The sequence below is a fragment of the Arvicanthis niloticus genome, chromosome 7 (genome assembly GCF_011762505.2).
Source record: "Arvicanthis niloticus isolate mArvNil1 chromosome 7, mArvNil1.pat.X, whole genome shotgun sequence".
In the NCBI taxonomy this organism is placed as follows: Eukaryota; Metazoa; Chordata; class Mammalia; order Rodentia; family Muridae; genus Arvicanthis; species Arvicanthis niloticus.
The window spans coordinates 48,292,486-48,312,084 of NC_047664.1; the positions used below are offsets into that span (position 1 = coordinate 48,292,486).

The 19,599-nt window shown below is 39.0% G+C and overlaps 1 protein-coding gene across 11 annotated transcripts in view; it reads right to left on the reverse strand.

Moving 5' to 3' along the window:
• The window catches only part of Ldb2 (LIM domain binding 2), a 359,253-nt gene that overhangs the window by 129,679 nt on the left and 209,975 nt on the right, over positions 1-19,599 (reverse strand). The window lies entirely within an intron of this gene.

Here is a 19,599-nt window from a genome sequence, read left to right on the forward strand (position 1 = left end):
CATTTTTCAAGATAACTTTCACTACCTCTGTGTCTCATATAAACTTTTTTCACTGTGTGATCATAGCTTAAGCATTTCCACTTATCAAGTCAACTCAACAGGCATTATGTAGAGAGTGACTTCTACTTGGAGTGGGCAATTCTGGGCACCGGAAGACACAAGTAGGCTGCCCACTCTCTTTGCATTCTAGGGGTCAAGTTTCTTGTCCTCCAGACAAACCGGGAAACATACTCATTTAGTATATTTAGCACAGTATATTGTATTGTAGCAAAACCCACAAAAACTTATGGGAATAAAGGTAGGTATCCTTCAACTTTATTTTCTAGGATGCTATTAGGATGCATGGTAGATTTATAACACAAAACAACAGTAAATTCATTCTGGGATCCTTCATATTGATATAAAATTTCAAAGCAACATTAGAGAGCTGCAAAGAAGTTTGGTAATGTTTGCTGAAGGAAGAAGGTGAATTAAATAAGAATCATACTCCAGGTTAGGTTTTACATTTCTCCTTCTCAGTAATGACATAGAGAATTAATTCTAAATAGAGTGTTTCCAACATTGTCTGCAGGGGAAAAAAGGCTTCCAATTTTTTTTTACTGTGTGAGAAAATTTAAAGCTAATTATGTTAAACTGGGTCTAGTGAAATTTGGCATGGGTGTAACTTGGCTTCAGAGAGAATTCTGAAACAAAACTCAGAGACAGGTGTAACATTCCACACATCAGACTGGCAAAAGATAGTATTTAATAAGAAAAAGATGCCAATTATGGTGAAAGAAAATAAATACAGAAGGTTCTGGGACCAAGAGGCTTATTTCTTTTTTAAATGTTGAGATGAATTACCCATTTCTCATTAAATGTATTTCTTAGATATGTAAGTAATCAAGAACCAAATGTTGCCCTAATAGAAGCAGACCCAGAGGCTCTGCCTTCATGTTATGCAGGTGTACATGCACTGTAGAAGACAAATGGCAAATGGAGCGAGTTTTCTACTTGTTTTTCAATGACTTAATGATATTCCCAATTTGTTGGATGGATGCACAAGTGTTCATCTATCCACTGATGTCACCTATTCTTAAACAAGATTTTTATGCTACTCCATTTTACACACACACACACACACACACACACACACACAATTTGTGTATTGGACTTCTCTTGGGTAGTACAACATCATTTGGAATGTTATAACCTATGATCATCGGTTGAGTCTCTCAAGATCATGCTATGCTATGAGGAATAGGAAAGCAAATATTCTTTCTTGTGAATGTGTGAAAGTATTTGTAGAATAAGCAAATGGATGACCTAATGTAGTATGGGAAAGAGATGAGTAAATAGACAACTGTGATGTCAGTTGCTGTAATAATTGAGGGCTTTTAAGCAGTTAATGAACTATACAGATGGTTAGCTCATACATGAAAGATGCCCCAGCATGCTGACCTGTTGAAGAGACTTCTGATACAGACTTAAGTTTTTTAAAAGGAAGAGCTAGCTATATTAATCTTCTCTACCTGGAGTTGTTATCCAGGTTTGTTGGAAGAAGTACAGTAAAAGTATTCAGGTTTTAACAATTTATAATCAGCCATTTTCCAGGAATTGATAACACTTGGATGTCAAATGTCCCTCAAAGGTCCATGGTGCTCTTCAGAGTGACACTAGTAAGAGGTAAGGAACCTTAAAGAGAAGTGGGAAGCCTGTAAATTATTCTGGATATGCCTTTGAAAGGGATTGTGTTACTGGTGCTGTCTTACACTGTCATTTTTCTTGAGGTCCTGGGAGGTGAGCAGGTATGGGCCACCACATGTTCCTGACACGATGTGCTGATTTGTTAGTGTTCCCAAAGCAATAGACTGGAAAATAGGCTGGAATCTCCAAACTAAATCTTTTATTTAAATTATCTTGTTTTGTTATAATGATAGAAAACTGTTAAGCACAGACTGTTATATGACTACTTGCTGGGTCATAGGAAACAGTCCTCATAACAGGATCTGCAAGGTAGTTATGTGTTTATCCCCAATGTATATGAGTATTCCCAATGTATTAGGATACTGAACTGGAGAGGTCAAGCAAGAGGCCTAGGTTTTAGAGATGGTAGCTGACAGACACAGGATCAAATTCATGGATTGCTCATGTTCTCTCTCACAAAAGCATTCCCAATGAACAAACTAAGTATGTATGGTGGAGAAAGAGAATGCATTTAAGGAAATGTGTGTCAGAGAGAGAAACTTATGTGTGTGTGTGTGAGAGAGAGTATGTGTGAGAGGCAATATATGTATTAGTGTGTGTGTGTGTGTGAGAGAGAGAGAGAGAGAGATTGTGTGAGTGTATGTAAGAGAGGATGTGTGTGAGATTGTGTGTGTGTTTCTAGTCTATGATTATACATGTAAGACAGAAAAATATTTGCCTCAAATTATGATGGGAAATTGAAAGCTACAAGGACAAGGAAACTGTACAAAGGAGATGAGCTGGACAGTGGGGGCATTTTCCATTTAGATTTGATTTTGAGATGGAAGCAGGAGAAGAGGGAGATGGTAACTATTTGATGACCAGGCAGCATTTTAGGAAAAAGAAACACAGACATTTCAAGACAAGCACACCTCATTTCAGGAGATGGTAGGAGGTTAGTGCATAAGGAGTCCACTATGACAGACAATTTCGTCATCCTTGTGAATGGATCCAGAAATGAGAGGGAAGGAAAATGTTAAGCTTGTAACAGAGAGTTCGGGACCATGGAGTAGATGTCCCGAGAGAGCAAGCAGTTTAGGACTGAAAGGAACAAACCAGAGTTGCAAAATGAGAGGACCACAGAGAGGGAGAATACAGTGAGATGGGGACATATAGGGGGTGTTTACTATCAAATGTCGTTAATAAAGAACGGAAAACAATAAGAAGCAATCGAACAAAGCTACTGCTAGGATAACCAAGATGTAAAGGGGCAGCTGTGTGATATGAAATTGAAAATCAGGTGCTGAGGAAGTAAACAGATAACTTCCAAGTTGGAGCAAGAAAAAGCACCATTTTCAAACTTGGCCTTGTCTTCCAAAACCAACTGCATTAGAAAAACAATTGTTTGACTGAAATTCTAGTCCAACTTATAGTATAGTGGGTGGTCTTGGTTACAGTGTCCCATCAGGATGGAAGTCTGAGCCACCCTGGGATGGATAGTACCACCATGATTATGAGAATAAGATAAAAGGAAAGGAAAGTTGAAGAAAGAGAGAAAGAAAGAAAGAAAAAAGAAAGAAGGAAGGAAGGAAGGAAGGAAGGAAGGAAGGAAGGAAATGAAAAGGAAGGAAAGAAGGAAAAAGGAAGAAAGGAGGCAAAAAAGGAAGAAAGGAAGAAAGAATATGGATGTGGTAGCACATGCCTGTAATCTATCACTGGGAAGCTGAGGAGGGAGAAATGCCTTAGTTTGAGGCCAATACTGACTACAGAGCTACAGTGAGATATTTAAGTCAAATCAATCAATCAATCAATCAATCAATAAGTGAAGAAGTAGGAAGAGCAGAAAGATGGAAGGAGGAAGATAAGAAGGGAGAAAGTGAGTGAGAGAGAAAAAAGTGGAAAAGGGACAAAACTGAAAGCATAGTAGGTAAGCCCATTTCAAAAACAAACGAACAAATAAACAAAAAACCAAAAACCCAAAAAACACTAAATGGAAAAATGTACCATAGGACTTCCATGATTCAGATCTTAATAAGAAAATGAAGTCATCAAATTAAGAGTCTAATAATGAGATAAGAAATTGAGAGAGAGAGAGAGAGAGAGAGAGAGAGAGAGAGAGAGAGAGAGAGAGAGAAAGAGAGAAATATCCTAGCCATTATAGATAGCCACATTCATTATGACGCCTTTCCAATCACTGACAATAAGATTTCTTGTTCTATACAGTCAGTGTATCACAACAATTTCCCAACACATAGAGAGAAGGTGTCCTGAGGGATGTGCACTTTCCTTTTGATTCCTATGAAGGCTCTGCATGTGCAGTCCTTGAAGCACAGCATACCTGTGTTCCAGTTCTAATTCCCTTAGCTATCAGTTTCCAGGTCCGGGAGATGGGATGCTTCTGCTCTAAGGAATAGTTTCTTCATCTACAAAGTAGGGTAGAGAGTAGGAGCTCATTCCTTGGAGCAGCATTAACATATCATTACGATATTGCAAGCAAAACATTCAGTGTAACGAACTGGCAGAAAAGACGGCTGAAGTATAATTTACTATCACAATAGAACTAATCCTTCTTTATGTGTTCCTAAAACCTGTGTTCATTTCTACCATGTTCATGACCAAACCAAGAGGGCAAATTATTCTCAAAAGAAATACAGTATGAAAATCACAGATCAACCTTGAAAATACAGGAATTGTTTCAAACTAATAATTTAAACATTTCAAACTATTTTCTCTGTTCTGCATATAGACACCTTAGAACAAACATATTTTTGCCTTTAGAGGGAAGTAATTAATTAGTGACCTCTTTTTTTTTTTTTTTATAAAGCAGCCCAGTGCCTTACAGATAAAATCTTGAGATGCATTTGAAGAATAAATTCTTTTGCTCAAGGGTGAAAATAGTACCCAAATTGACTTTTTCCTGGTGACTCCTATAAGAAACAACCTTTTTTCAATTACTGCTTCTTGAGCAACTGTTCTCTGACAATATTTTGCCAACATGTCAGTTGCTAGTTTAAGAACACCTTCGTTGCGCAGTTGTCTATAGTTCATGGAAGAACTCACTGTGCTGGATATATTAAATCCAGTAAGTGCATCAAAAGAAGCCTTGTTTACCCAGAAGACTTAAGGAATATATGGAGGATGTATTCATGACACTCTGCCAAATCTGATTTTGACAAAGTTTCTTTGACTTTGGAAGGCCAAGCAGTGTTGAGAAAGAAATGTTGGCATTTGTGCTTAGGCATTACTGGGTGTCAAGCGCTTCCTTGAAGAAGAATGTTCTAATGTTAGAAAACCCACCTCCACAAAGTGCCTGACCTATTTGCTAGGTGTTGTTAGACTTCTACAGTGATAAAGACTACCACGTACAGTAGCCATTGAAAGAATTACCATTACAATCCAGCAACACTGTTGCTAAGTGAACAGACGAGAAATAAATGCAAATATCCAAGTAAAAAAGTACATGAGCAGGCATAACATTATTCAAAGTAGCTCAAAATTAGAGACGCCTTAAAAACCTTTCAGTCAGATAAGTGAATGCTTTATATTATGTCCTTACAAAGAAGTATTTGCTCATAAAAGAAAACAAAGACAAAATAATTACTACAACATGAATATGAACTGTGAATATATACTAAATCAAAAGAAGGCACATATATACTATGATTCCATTTCTCTGAAATGTGCAGAACAAGTAAGTCTATAGATAGAAAATACGAGAGTGCTTGCCAAGGGCTTAGGGGGAAGAGTCAAAACTGGTGTAAGGATAAAGTTTCTCTAGGGAGACAGTGATAAGACATTTAAAAACTCTTATAGCAACAGCTGTATAGCTAACTGAATGCAGTAAGAATTATTGAATTGAACACTTTAAAATAGGTGAACTGTACAGTATGTGAATTTTATCCCAATAAAGCCATTGTATAAAAAAAGAAGGACAGGTCATGTGGAGTATGTATAACAAGTGACAGATAGTCCCCAGTGTCTCTCCTTGGCAGAGGAGGCTGTACAAGGCTCCATGCTGTGATGTTTCTGAGATTCATATCAAATCTAGTTCTATCTGCTCAGGGTCCTCAGAGTGAATGTAAGATCCCCAAGAGTGCAATCTGCTTCTGACCACACCCCAAACTTCAGCTCCCCAACCCCAGTCACCAGCTTCTAACTGCTCTTCTTCCCTCCTCTCAGAACCCAGATAAGTGAATTGCTATTCAAGTTTCAGTCCCTGCTCAAGTCTCTGGAGCTTCTGTTGCTTTTAGATCCTTTTTGAGAGCACATGTCTCTATCATTTTACTATATATGTGGCTAATATTAGTGTGGTGGTTTGAATGAAAAAAATGTCTTTAATAGATGTGGGGAGTTTAAATATTTGGCTCCCAGTTTGTGATGTTGTTTGAGGTCTTTGCTGGAAGAAGTACCTATCAGGGGCAGGAATTAGAGAGAACACAACCTTAATACATTTATACCTCATTCTCTTCATTTGTGATTAGAGAGGATGTGGACTCTTAGCTTCTTGTTACTGCTCCCATGCCTGCTGCTTGCTGCCGTGCTTTCTCACCACAGTGGATTCTTATCCCTATGGAACTGGAGGACAAGATAAAGCCTCTTCGCTTAATGTTGCTCTTGCTGTTGGTCATGGTGCTTTATCTAGCAGCAGTAGAAAAGAAACTCATACAGTTGGTATACTTCATAGGTGTGCCCAGCTCTTTTCTTTGCCAGCACTGTACCCTGAACATGACTTCTGTTGTTCATTTTGCATACTCTGCTCTACCATTGCTTCCTAGTCTGAAGTCCTAGGCAGAAGGATTTCTGGACAGGAGTAAATAAATCCTACATTTTCTATCCAGAAGCCTTCACACAGAATCGTGAGTTATAAGCTATGTGTGTCTGGAACTTGGGCAGCTAATCTCAGCTGTTTCTCTCGCTGATCTCAGAATTCTTATTTCATGCACAAAACAGTTGAGTAGTTAAGCCGAGGGTTAAGGAGCATACTTAAATGTCCCTACCACACTAACATGTGTAACAACTTGAATCCTCACTCAGAGGGTGGTCCTCAAATTTTATCTCTACATCCATGAGCAGAGGTGAAGATAGCAAGAAGATCTGGAGATAGACTCTACAGTAGATAAAAGTATGTCCTAGAAATTCATCCAAGATGTTTTGCTGGAGGGAAAATACAATATAAAGTATGTATCCTTGGTCTTCCCGATAACTTACATCCATTTCAGCCCCTTCCCATCTTGTTTGCACAGCACTTCAGCTTGACAGACCCACTGGCCTACTAGTATCAGACAGATTCCACAATCACCAAGTGTTTATCTGGCACAATGATCCCAGTATGTAGGTTCTTTCCTTAGTATCTGCTCTATAGATGAGATGGGAGGAAAATGGAAGAGGCTGAAAAACACTATTCAATTATTTTTTTCCATTTTACTTTGACAGTATAAACTCATTTGCTGACTATCTGGAATAAAGTTGATATTCAACACAAGTCTGACACACTAATGCAAAAAGACTCTATTGTATTTAATCACTCCTCTCAGCTTTCCCCTCCTTTTTTCTTTCAAATTTCTCTCTGTTATATTTTTCCTGAAAACTGCAAACTGCTTTGGCTTTTTTTGAAGTCAGCCATAGCTGGAGCCATTTCATTTATATTTATAGCTAAATTCCAATGCCATGTACTCTGCACATGATTAATTCACAGAGGAAGGGCTCTGAAGTTGGGATGTTTTAAGTAAGTACAAAGCAGGGCAGAGTTTAAAAATGTTAGCTCAAGCCAATAATTTGAATTTTTTTATAGTTTGAAATCAGACAGTCTCTGTTGAAAAATTTATGATCTCTTAGAAAACTACATTTTTATATAGAAAAGGAAAATATTAATTCTATGTTAACTAGACTGTGGCAAGATAGCAAATATCAACTTAAAACTTTATGTCTAGTTTCTCTGGACACAACCCTAGCAGTTCGGTTACTCAGAACTCCTGCTGTCAGAAAGGGTCAACATTATTTGACCTAGTGAACAAGCAAAAGTTAGAATTGCACGTTTAGCTGGATTATTCCTCATGATAGAGTGTTTAAGATTGTCCTAAATGGTCCCTGAAAACATATACTGAAGTCTAATTGTTCAATGTGTTTTACTTTTCTATTTTCAGAATATTTATTATTTTTATTTTCCATGTATAAGTGAAGTGCCTGCATGAGTGTAAGCATTGCATGTGTGCCTAGTTCCCTCGGAGACCAGAAAAGGTTGATGGATTTCCTGGAACTAGAGTTTTGATGATTATGTGATGCTATGTGGATACTGAGTGCTGGGAACCAAATCCGAGATCTTTCTGTAAGAGCAGCCACTGAATACAAAGCTGTTGGCATATTTTAAAAAGTGTGTGTGTGTGTGTGTGTGTGTGTGTGTGTGTGTGTAAGAAAGACAGAGAAAACATTAGAACTCTTCTCACAAAGCAACATCATAACAAGACTTATACACTTGTATAAATTAACATACAAGATTCCTGATATCTGCTTCAAGGCTTCCCAGGGTTACAGGAAGTTGCTGTAGATTCAGACCTACTAAATCCCAGCAGCACCACTCACAACCTTCGTTCCCCATTTGCAATTCTAGGATACCAACTTCATGTCTACTGGAGGGCCCACAGCAATGCTTCTCAGCAGAATCTCTGCACTGATGTTAGCTCTATTTGTTGTTGCTACAAGAGTTTAGGGAGTCATATAAATATCTACAGATATATTAATGAATAATGTTAAATCATGGTTATTTCAAATAGTATTTTAAGGAATTACTAATGCTCATGGCTGAAACTGATGGAGAAGATACTAGTTTTAAGAAATATTTATCTCTTCTTTCTATGGGGATGGCCTGAGAGGTAAGGAGTTTCTCTTTCTCCTCCAGAAATGCATTGCTCTTGCTTTCTTCTTTATGTGCTCTGTTCTTCAGCAGTCAGAGCACATAAATAGGAGAGCATTCCTTGGAGGGTCAGCAATACTATGCGTCACACTGGGACACACAGTCAAGTCAACTGTTCTATAGAAGTTGTACCAGCTTTTGAAATGAACACAAGGAAATTTCTTGTTGATCCCGTGGACCAAGAGCTAGTCTATATTCTGCCTTTTCATTTTTTTAATCTTGCCTTCATATGTAGGCTCATAATAAACCTGGAGAATTGTCCCCAAAGAGTGACATTTGGAATAGTGATGTGATCATTCTTTCCTTGACTTTCCAACGAGCAGATGTAACAATGATCTTGCTGTCATTCTATCATGGAGGAAAAATCACCATCATTCACCCGGATGCACACGGCCACTTAATCTTGATGAGGGATTTCAATAAGTTGGTGATTTTACTCATGCGGTAGCATGGCATAATCACAGATGTGTTGCTAGGATACTTGTTGCTTTAAAAGTCTTGTTAACCACTGAGTCTGAAGAATAGAGGCTGCATATTCTTGATTTTAGCTTTGCTTTTCTTTGTTTCAGTTAACCATGTCCAACCCCAAGCCCAAAAATATTAAAGAGATAGTTCCTGAAAAAAGACATTTAAATGATTTAAAATTTATATCACTCTAAGAAAGCAGGATTGAGTCTAACTCCTACTCCATCCCATGCAGAACATAAGCCATCACTTCACTCAGCTTGTCTACGGTATATATGTTACTAGCTCATTAGGCACCCAGTACTCTGTCTATCAGAATAACTGTTGTGGAGTCCTAACACTTGCGTTCAAGTGACCCTTATTTTACTTCCTAAAACAGCCCAAGCTGATGATTGTCTTAAACTCAAGATATCCCTACCTCTCCCTCTGAGTGGGGAGGTAACAGTCATGCACCATCATACTATTTTTGAGGGCCACTGGAGTTCAGTCCTGTCTTCTTCATGCTAAGGAAACACTTCATCAAATGAGTTATATCCTCAGCCCAAACTTTCTTTAATATATATATATATATATATATATTATATATATATATATATATATATATATATATATATTCTGATATATATATATATATATATATATATATATATATATCAGAATGATACATTTAGGATTCTAGGAAGCTTGAAGAAACAAACAAAACACACATTTGAGAACTTAAAAGCGACTTTAAACAACTGGATCTATCCAAAGATCAGAGTATCAAGACGGGGTGCACAAAGAGTGTTGTGTTGTTGGGTTCCACATGTGGGCAAGTTCGATGCACTTGTGATGGGCAGGCTATCTGCATATCATCTCCCCCTTAATGGACCCCTGTTGCCCCATGTGTGTGGTAAGGGAGGTTCTGCCCCTCATTAGCTTATAAGTCACTTCTGGGAAGCCATTACCCTCCCAGGGGCTTCAGGAGAACCCCTAAAGCGGCATCTGTTTGTGGGCTTTTATAGAGAAAAAGTGGTTTAATGAAGCCATCTCTGAAGCACACCAGGTATGAGGTTGAACGCCTCAGTTACTTGCACATTTTAAGGGACCTGGGCTACTTCAGTGGCAGCTGATTATATTCAGTCATTCATGTGGCTCCCCTGAGGACACATTTTTTTATTTTTAGAGAAACCTCTACTCACTGACTGTTGGAAAAGAAACACTCAGGAGGAGACTCAGCCGTCACTTGTTTCAGTAAACATTGAATATAACATATGCCTCTCAAGTAATGTGTATCCAAACATACAATTTACAAATAATTAACATCATGTTAATTAGTCACATTAATTTATGCCACTTTGTGGAATTATTTCCTCAGAGTGTTTAGGAACGCTGCCAGGAGCTTGAGCCAAACAGTGTGAAAACGTGTCTGAAGTTAACTGTTGTGAGTGGCTGTGAGACACAGCTTGAACAAGTTGTCCTGGGGCCCCGCGGCATATTAGAGGCTGCCCCAGCTTTCCAGCTCGAGAAAATGAGACACCGTCTCTTTTCTCTTCGCGCCTCTTTGTCACTTTCTGCTTTCTGCTCAGTGTTGCTGAGTGCCCGCCTTCCAAGATATGCTGCTGCATACAGTGAGTGAGCCAGGTTGAGTTTTATATACAGAAATATTGTCCTGACAACAGATGTCTGCATATTCGAAAACAACAGCCACAACAATCAATAACTAGGAATTATTCCCTTTAAGCAAAGCTCTGAGAATATAAAGTTGCAAAAGCAACGTGCCAATGTTGCAAGACAGCTTTAGGCCCTATCTATCTATTACTATTTTATACTAACTTATTTACTGGGGGGAGAGCACACATGTGGTGGTCAGAGGATAGCTCACAAGACTCTCCTTCATCCATGTGGGTCCCTGGGGAGATCAGACTCAAATCATTAGGCTTGGCAGCAAGCTCACCAGCCTTATCCATCTTTGAAGCTTTGGCATCTTCACAAAGACTGAAACCCAGTCTCCAACAGTGTGTCAAGAAAGAGACTAGCCAGGCAGCTCAGACACAAGAGGGGGAGCTGTACAGAGAAAAGAAGCTCATAGAGTGGGCAGCAGGGAAAACAAACAAAACCGAATTGCAAAACGATCTGAAACTTAGAGAACAGCTTGTGGGAACATGGCCTTTCAGTGGACCTGTCAGCCTGGAGTGAAGGATAGAGCTGGGCTGGCACTGACGTCAGAGCTAGTGTAACAGGCTGTGGCCGATCCTCATAGACCTGCTATAGTCAATTTTATTGGGGCAACTTATTCAATAACAGGCAAGGAAATTTGGTTCTCTTACTTAGACTTCTCAGTATGAATTGCTGATACAACCAGGCAAGACACAGAACCCATCATTACTGTTTTTAAGGAAGGTATATGAAGTGGATTGCTCATTATACATTTATCATAGATACAAAGGCTGAAGTCGTTAAATCTATAGCTTATTTTTCAAAGGATCAAAGATGAAACCAAAATCCATACATGTAGGCTAATTCAGATAAATATGTGAATGTGAGATTATAAGGAATCAGGTGAGAGGAGGACATCATGGACAACACCAAGATGTTCATTCCTTCAGAAGAGCCAAGTCTCTACAGTTGTGAAAATAATATCGAATTGGTTATTACTACTTTTTAAACCTCCAAACCCCTCTTTTGTCTATGCAGCATAGAGCATTGTAAGCACCCTTGGCCCATGAGAAATATGGAAAGTGTCAGGAGACAGAATGAAGGATGATGAGGAAGGAGGGCCCTAGGGACACACTGGGGAATATTAGTACCCAGCAGCGTCCCAGGACTTGTGAAATACAACCATTATGTTAAGAAGAAGGTATACGCATGAGGAAATGTCAACACTCACACCCAAATGAAGCCCAGAACTGTTCTGGGAAATTTAAAGAAACCATGACCCATTTAAAATGGGAGGAAAATTCATGGAAGGAGAGGCCCTTTCCTAGTACCTGTCCCTAGCTGTCTTCAGGGAGAGTTGTTAGGGCTGTTTCCATGTAAAAACATTGATAGGCATGGAGGTAATTTCTGCATGAGAAATTTTTTACTTAGTATGAGAACCACGGTGGATTATAATTTCCTCTCAAAGTCTTGGTTAATAACAATAAATATTGAGTGCTACCTTAAATTTTTTATTTAGGGCCTATTTGATTCATTTTAACTTTTATTCAATTTGGTTCCCCTTAATATTTATCCAATAATGTTCCAGAATTCCCAAGATGTGAATACATGAAAGCTCTCCCCTAATATCCAGGAGACTATTGAGAATATAAAAGCAGGAAAAAAAATCGTCCCAGGGTTTCAGGATATTCTGCAACTTCAAAGAGAACCGAATAAAATCTGTACCTATTTTGCCCAAACTGAAATTGCACTCGGCAGGAGCAGGACTTCTCCCCATGCAGAAATCTGAAAATGCATTTGAAAAAGTAGATCCATATTTTAATTAAAAGGGGCCATTCTGAGCCCAGCATGTGCAAGTGTAACATTAATATTTGTGACACTAGCCATGGGGGACAAGGGGGCAAAGAGGGTCTTTCACGAGCAGTTGGAAGTCAAGGTTGATCTTTCTTGAAGTCCAGAGTCTCACAGACATGAAGGGGTCTGCTCTTGCTTCAAAGCGATACCCAAGGACAAGGGCCATTGATGAAAGGTCTGGAGATCCATTAAGGTAACTGTGGAGGGTTCAGAGTTTAAGCAGTGAAGAGGTCTGGTGAAGAAAACATGTCATGGAAATGCAGGATATAGCAGAATGTGTGTGATAGCCAGCACCTACTCCACCATCACACAGTACATCAGTGAGTGTAACTCCACAAGCACACGGATTGTAAAACCAGTGCTATTTGCTTCCTGTGCTCCAGGAAGCACCCAGGCCTACCAAATTTCAATAGCTTTTATTGGGGTTATTTGTTTAGTGGCAGAAACAACCATTGTCAAACAGTATCATATTAAGGCATTTTACAGAAAAGTGAATATATTAAGCTGACTCGTGCATCTCCTCGGTGCTGTAACACAATGATACAATGGCTGGCAGCCAGCTGTGACCATCTCAGTACTGCTGGTTTCATAAACATGTGTATTCAAAAACTAGGAGCTTAAAAAGTCACATGTGTAGATGAATTAAATTCCCTATGTCAAATGGATTGTTTCCCTTCCTTAAAGAGAAGTTTGGCTGTTCTTCAAGAAAACATGCTTTTAAAATGGGGTCTTGCTTCTTAAAGGTTGGGCTTCATAATGACTTATTTCTTTACTCCCAAATTTAAGCTCATTTCGGTTTAAATAATCCAGGATGTAAGAGCAAGGAGAAGAAAGGGCAGGAGGGTATTTAAAACTCATTCCAAACTCCTTTGTTGGATAGAACTGGCTAGGAGAGTCCCAAGCAGAGAAGCTCAATATTAAATTCCATTGAAACTGCCCGGTCCAATTGTGCATATCACCTCCACCAAGCACATAGCCCTGACAATAGAGTGTTAATGACAAATAACTGAATTTTAAATTTTAATTCATCTTATCCTCTATAAAATGGACTTAAAAACTGAAGCAACTAAAAGCAAGTGGTTCCAAGTTCACCATTATGTTAGCTTTATGACTAGGAAGAGAAGAGATGTAAAGTGAATAATAGAAAAAAAATTACAAATGGACTATGTTTACATTGAACTGCTATGTAGCAGAAGATGGCATTGATTGAATCCTATGGTTTGATCTGGAATGTCCTCTATGGGTCATTGAATGTATGTCATCCAGCTGGTGATACTGTGTTGAAAGGCTGTGGAGCCCATAGAAGGTAGGATCTAGCTGAAGACAGCAGGTCACTGGGGATGCACCTTTCATGGTTATACTCTCTTGGTTCCTAGGGCTTACCCTGCTTTCTGGCGTGCTGCAACATGAGACTCCATGTGATCATACTACTAGAAACTGGGGCATATCTTTTCTGCTGTGAGAGACTGAAGACCCCCAAAATCATGAGCCAAATAAGCTTTTCCTCTTTTAAGTCATTATGTCAGGTATTATGGTCACAGCCACGCAAGAGCAACTGATGTATTTAGTGAACATATTGACTATGTGGTTCATTTTGTGCGCATCATGACACATGACTGTCATCAGATACTTACTGAGCTTAAAGTGTTTTATTACTTTATGCCATACAGCACTGCAAGACTCTTACTTTATCATCTCACATAGACAACACATATTACAGGGAGACCTATGTAAATCAGAATTAGCGAGTAAGTGGAAACTGTGATTTTAATCATAACTTATTAAATGTGGATGAGTGAGATGGTTCAGCAAGAAAACTATTTGCTGACAAACATGATGACCTGGATTTGATCCCCTGGACCCATGTGCTAGAGGAAGAGAACTTACTTCAGCACATGCTGTCCTCTGACGTTCATACTTGAGCCTTGTGGTATGTGAGGTATATGCTCAAGTGTGCACACAACCTTCCCCCCAACAGGCACAGATAAATAAGCAAGCGAGCAAGCAAGGAAAAAAAAAGAATGTAGTTTAAAAATAAGTGAATTATTTATTTCATTTTTTTTGCTTCAATAATTATAGACAGATTAAAAAAAATCTTAGAGGGTAGCACTGACATAAAACCACCAGTCACTTCTACCACAGGAAAAGTTAATTGAAAAGATTAGAAGAAATATCACAGATTTAGGAGGAATGTCAGTTGCAATTTCCTGCAACATAACAAAACAAAGCTGTTTGTTGTGTAAAAAAGGATGTTAAAGTAATAAGGTAGACAATATAAAGAGATATTTTCAGAAAATACACAGTAATTTGGAATAGACATTTCCTTTCAACACTAAGAACAAACGTGTTACTACTAGAAAATACTGTTCCTAGAATGTGATTGCTAGGAAATCTGAAACTGTACATGTGGTTGGTGTTCTGTATCTGTCTCCTGTTGTCAGGAAGCCAACAGATGCTCACACTTCTAAATCCATCTGGATTTCCCATCAACTGCCAGTTACTCTACTGCCATTGCCCACAGCTTCCCTCTTGTTCTGTCTGTAGGGTTTCTGAGATTTAGCCTTGCCTCGAGGCCATTCATTCTTTATTATCTTTTCAAGATGGCAACCTACTTTCATTCTCATCAGACACAGAGAACCAACAGCACCTATGGTGCCTTTTACCAGATTGGCCACTGTTGTCCATATTACCTACCACTCTGCCTCCCTCATCCACCCTGGGATGCTTCCTATTTCTTGAAATATGCCAAGACAATTCCCACATCAGAGGTTTGAACCCATTCTCTCCACCTACAACTCTTCTTCTCATTACATGTGTATTAGTTTAGTAGCTGAATAGAAGGATATGTGTGGAGAGAGAGGTAAGTTGACTTTGATTTTTGAATTTTATCTGCTGTTATTCATTCCTTTATCAACATCAGTAGAATCCATTACTTTATTACCACACTGACAGTACTAGGCTGAGGGCTGGAGAGATGGCTCAACAGTTATAGAGCACTGACTGCTCTTCAGGAGGTCATGAGTTCAAATTCCAGCAACCACATGGTAGCTCACAACCATCCTTAATGAGACATATGGGTATCTGAAGACAGCTACAGTGGACTTTGGGCCTGTGCGGTGAGAGCAGGGGCTGGAGCAAGCAGGGAGGAGCAAGAGGGAGAAGGAAAGGGGGAAAAACAGTACTAGGCTGAATATTGAGAACCCTAAAATTTAAGAGGAGGAAGAAAAAAAAAACCTTCTCCATGAGAAATAAAACACAATGTGGCTTCTGTTTGTCTTTTCTACAAAGTTACAAAAAGATGAAATTCATCATCAGCAAAGTCATTGTGACTATTTTATGTTATAAATACATCGAAAACAAGACAAAAACAAAAAACTGGGGCTCAACTTGATGGTATCATAAATAGAATATAAAAATTAATGATATTATGGGTCTCAACCTGGGCTGGGAACAGAGATAGAGAAACTCAAATCCAATCAATAAGGTTGAAGAGGTCAGCAGGGCTGGTTCCTCTTGGGCAGGGCTTATATCTCATTAAGTTTGTATCCTCAGTGCCAGGTCCCAAGGAGGAATTCAATAAATTCCTCCTAAATTGAAATCATCACTTACAATAAGCCCTTAATAAGATGGTGAATTTATTGAAGGCACAGTGTATACCACGATACCTTAGCATCCTTACAGCCTCATGTGTACCAGTCTCCATAACTGTGCACATGCCACATGGCCAAAATCTTCAGTCTTAGACATAGCTAATGAATAATATGAATGAAGGAGGCAAACCAGATGTAGACATCATCAAGAATAATGTAATTTGAGGACCTACAGGAGCCCATGAATGTTTTCCCCTAGTGTCTAAATATATAAGTCTTATTTGAAACCTCCCAAGTTTTAAATATTGTCAGCTAACTCACAGTGTCTGACAGCACTGTGCAAGCAATCAAGAACACTATGTTTGGCCCTCCAGATGACCAGATTGTAGTCTAGATTCTGAGAAGATGGGTAGGTGTGAGAAGTCAGTCACATACAGAGGAGGCACCACTTTTTATTCTCTATATCTTCCCAGCCCCCATTGATGGTGGGTACATTTAGCTTCATTTGTAGTGAGGAAGAATAGTAATGAGAAGGGTTAAACTGTCTTTTCTGAGCCACATGCCTAGATAGCCAGAACAGTAGTGATTAAAAGTCAAAGCTATTGATTTTTCCCCAACATATTGAGCTGTCTTCTCATTACAGATTCTGGACTAATTCTTCAACAGGAACAAACAACAGTCCCACAAAAACAAACAAAACAGTTCTTTCACTGGGAGAGATCCTCAGATGGACCTGATAGGTAAGGCCCCTTTGAAACATGAATAGCAGCACTCCCTGTGGGAATATACAAAAAAGAAAAAAAAAAAGGACACATTCTTGCACATGTCAAACTTTCTGAGGTATGGTTTTGCAGTCACCTAAACACAAAGATTGCCTGCCCTTCAATATAACAGTAACACGGAACACTCACAGAAAGGCTTGCCATATAATTTGGCAGTTCGATCTTTCTTTTTGGTTTGCAAAGGCTCATTTTTGCAGACATGTGTTTCTGCTTAGAAGTGTACAGAGGTGGATAAATCACCAGGGTCGTCGTCTGTAGAGCTGGCTCCATTAACTTTCTTGGCATGATCTCACCATTGAAGTCAACATGACTTAAGAGTTTATACAACATTTTATTAGACTTTAATCCTCGACTTTCCCTGCATTTAAATGTTCATCCGTTGGGTTAAAAAAAAATGAATGTTGCTCGTGAGTCAAAGACCAATGTATCCTAACTTTAATTTTTGTTTAATTAACTTATTCTGCTCATTTTGATTTTAGGCAGGCAGGAGGGAAGTTTTAAACATCCCTGAAGGAAATTGTGTGTGTGTGTGTGTGTGTGTGTGTGTGTGTGTCTGTGTTACATGTACCTAAAAAGCTACAAATGTAGTGCACTTTATGAAAAAAAGTGGTTAGAAACTAAAGGCTCAAGATAATGAAGAAAATGGGACCATTTACCAGGATTTATTAGCCACACTTCTGCAATGACTACATTTGACTGGCTTTGTCATCTGCCCCTGAACCTCTTGCTCTGTAATCCTTACCAGACTTTTCTGTGTACAGTACTCTCATTAAAAACAAGTCATCAAAACTCAATAAAATTTTATTGTTTCCACAGAATCTTCAGACCAATAGATCTCAGCAAGGAACAGTTTTAATTCTCAGAGTACACTTGGCAAAGTCTTGGAAGATGGTTTTGGTAGGTTGTCATGATTTTAGTGGGTAGAGGAAAGTACAACCAGCTTACCACAATTGGAAGAGAAAGCATGACAGATGACAGCCTGGAAATAGTGTAGTTGTGTAGCATTCCCACACAGAACTGAGTGCTCACATCCTGCCTTTTGTTTTGTGGTGGAGCACTAGTTCTATCCCCAACCTTACAGGAAAAGATACAGAATTTAGAGGACAAACTTCAAAAGCCACCTTTTGCACCAAGTGTCCCTAGGCCAAAGCCATAAAGCTTATTGCAGCTCACTAACTTACAAATGAAGTAGGGAAAGCATGTGTGCCTTTAAAAGATAATGGCTCAGATCCTGGATCAATGGGCATCAGGAGCAAAAGTAGCTTTCCGTCACCATCATCACCACATTGGATCCATGGGAATTTAAAATACCTGTGTGGAAGCATGATAGCTTCCCATTGCATGCATTCACTTCTTTAATAAAGAACTATTGTACACAGTTGCTATATATGCCAAGCACCCTAATAGGTTCTGGTGTGGGTGACAAACACACGCATACTCTTACTAAATCACTTCTATGCCTCCCCATCTTTATTGTTGTTGTGTCTGTTTTTCTTGTTTATGAGGTTTTGGTTTGGAGACAGAATCTCACTGTATAGCTCTGGATGGCTTCAAATTCATGATCCCATTGCTGCAGCAACCTCCCTCCCGTTCCTAGCCCTTAGAGTCTCAGATGATAGGTACGTAGGTTCAAAACCAGTTTCCTCCAGTTATGATCACTAGATAGAACAAGAGAAACTGATGATCTTGAAAAACCTTGGATTCCTTATTTCAGGAGTACCCTTTATAAGGAGTGACTCCAGAGAAGAAGAACACATGATGAGAAGCAATGAGTGGGAACTTACTTGTTGGGCAGGGTTAGAGAAAGGAATCACACATCAGCTGGGATTAAGTGGAGCCTGATCCTGAGACAGACTCACCCCCTCCAGAAGTACCCAGTGTCCTACACAGGCTAAGGAGGAAGGACTTCCAGGGATTTAAACCTGATCCCCTTGAGAATTTAGTGAGTAAAGCAGAACAACTCTGTCCTTTCCCAGGAAGAACTGCTACCCCTCACGACCTTATAACTTCATTCTCATCCATTGTGCTCTGTATATGAAAAAGAACAATGTGCACAGTGTGTGTATATGTATATGAGTGTTTTTCACTTCCCAGTTCTGGACAGCAAAAGACAGAAATCAAAAGGAAAGAGGAAAATGGTTTTGGAGAGCTACCCATCGTCTAAGACACGCCAGATACAACTTTAGAAAAGTATAGCAACTATTCTGGAAGCCACAGAAATACAGTGGGTACATAAAAGTGGCAAAAACATAAACTTTTCCATATTAGCCACCTACTAGATATGGATGTTGAGCAAGCTCCTGTTCTGCATGCTTCCATTTTTCTCATATTTGATAGGGATGATAAAATTATTATACCATAGGGTTGTTGTAATGACTCAATGAAGTAATATGTGGAAACAAAATAGCATCAGACACATGTTTCTCTAGTCATTATTATAACATCATCATTACTAATATCACTACAGATGCCCTGGCTTAGAGATAGTTTATTACTCTCAAGGAATGAGAGCCCAGATGTCAGATTAAGAGGCAAGAATTCTCTACAAGGCTGAGAACGACGATTCAGCATGCAGTAAGCCTTTCATCAACGGCCAAAGAAAAACTGAATGAATGCATCAAATGAGATCTCAAAGAAGAAACTCGGAGTCAGAGGATTTGTGTGGTCCTGTGAAAGCAGCAGGGACAAATGGAGT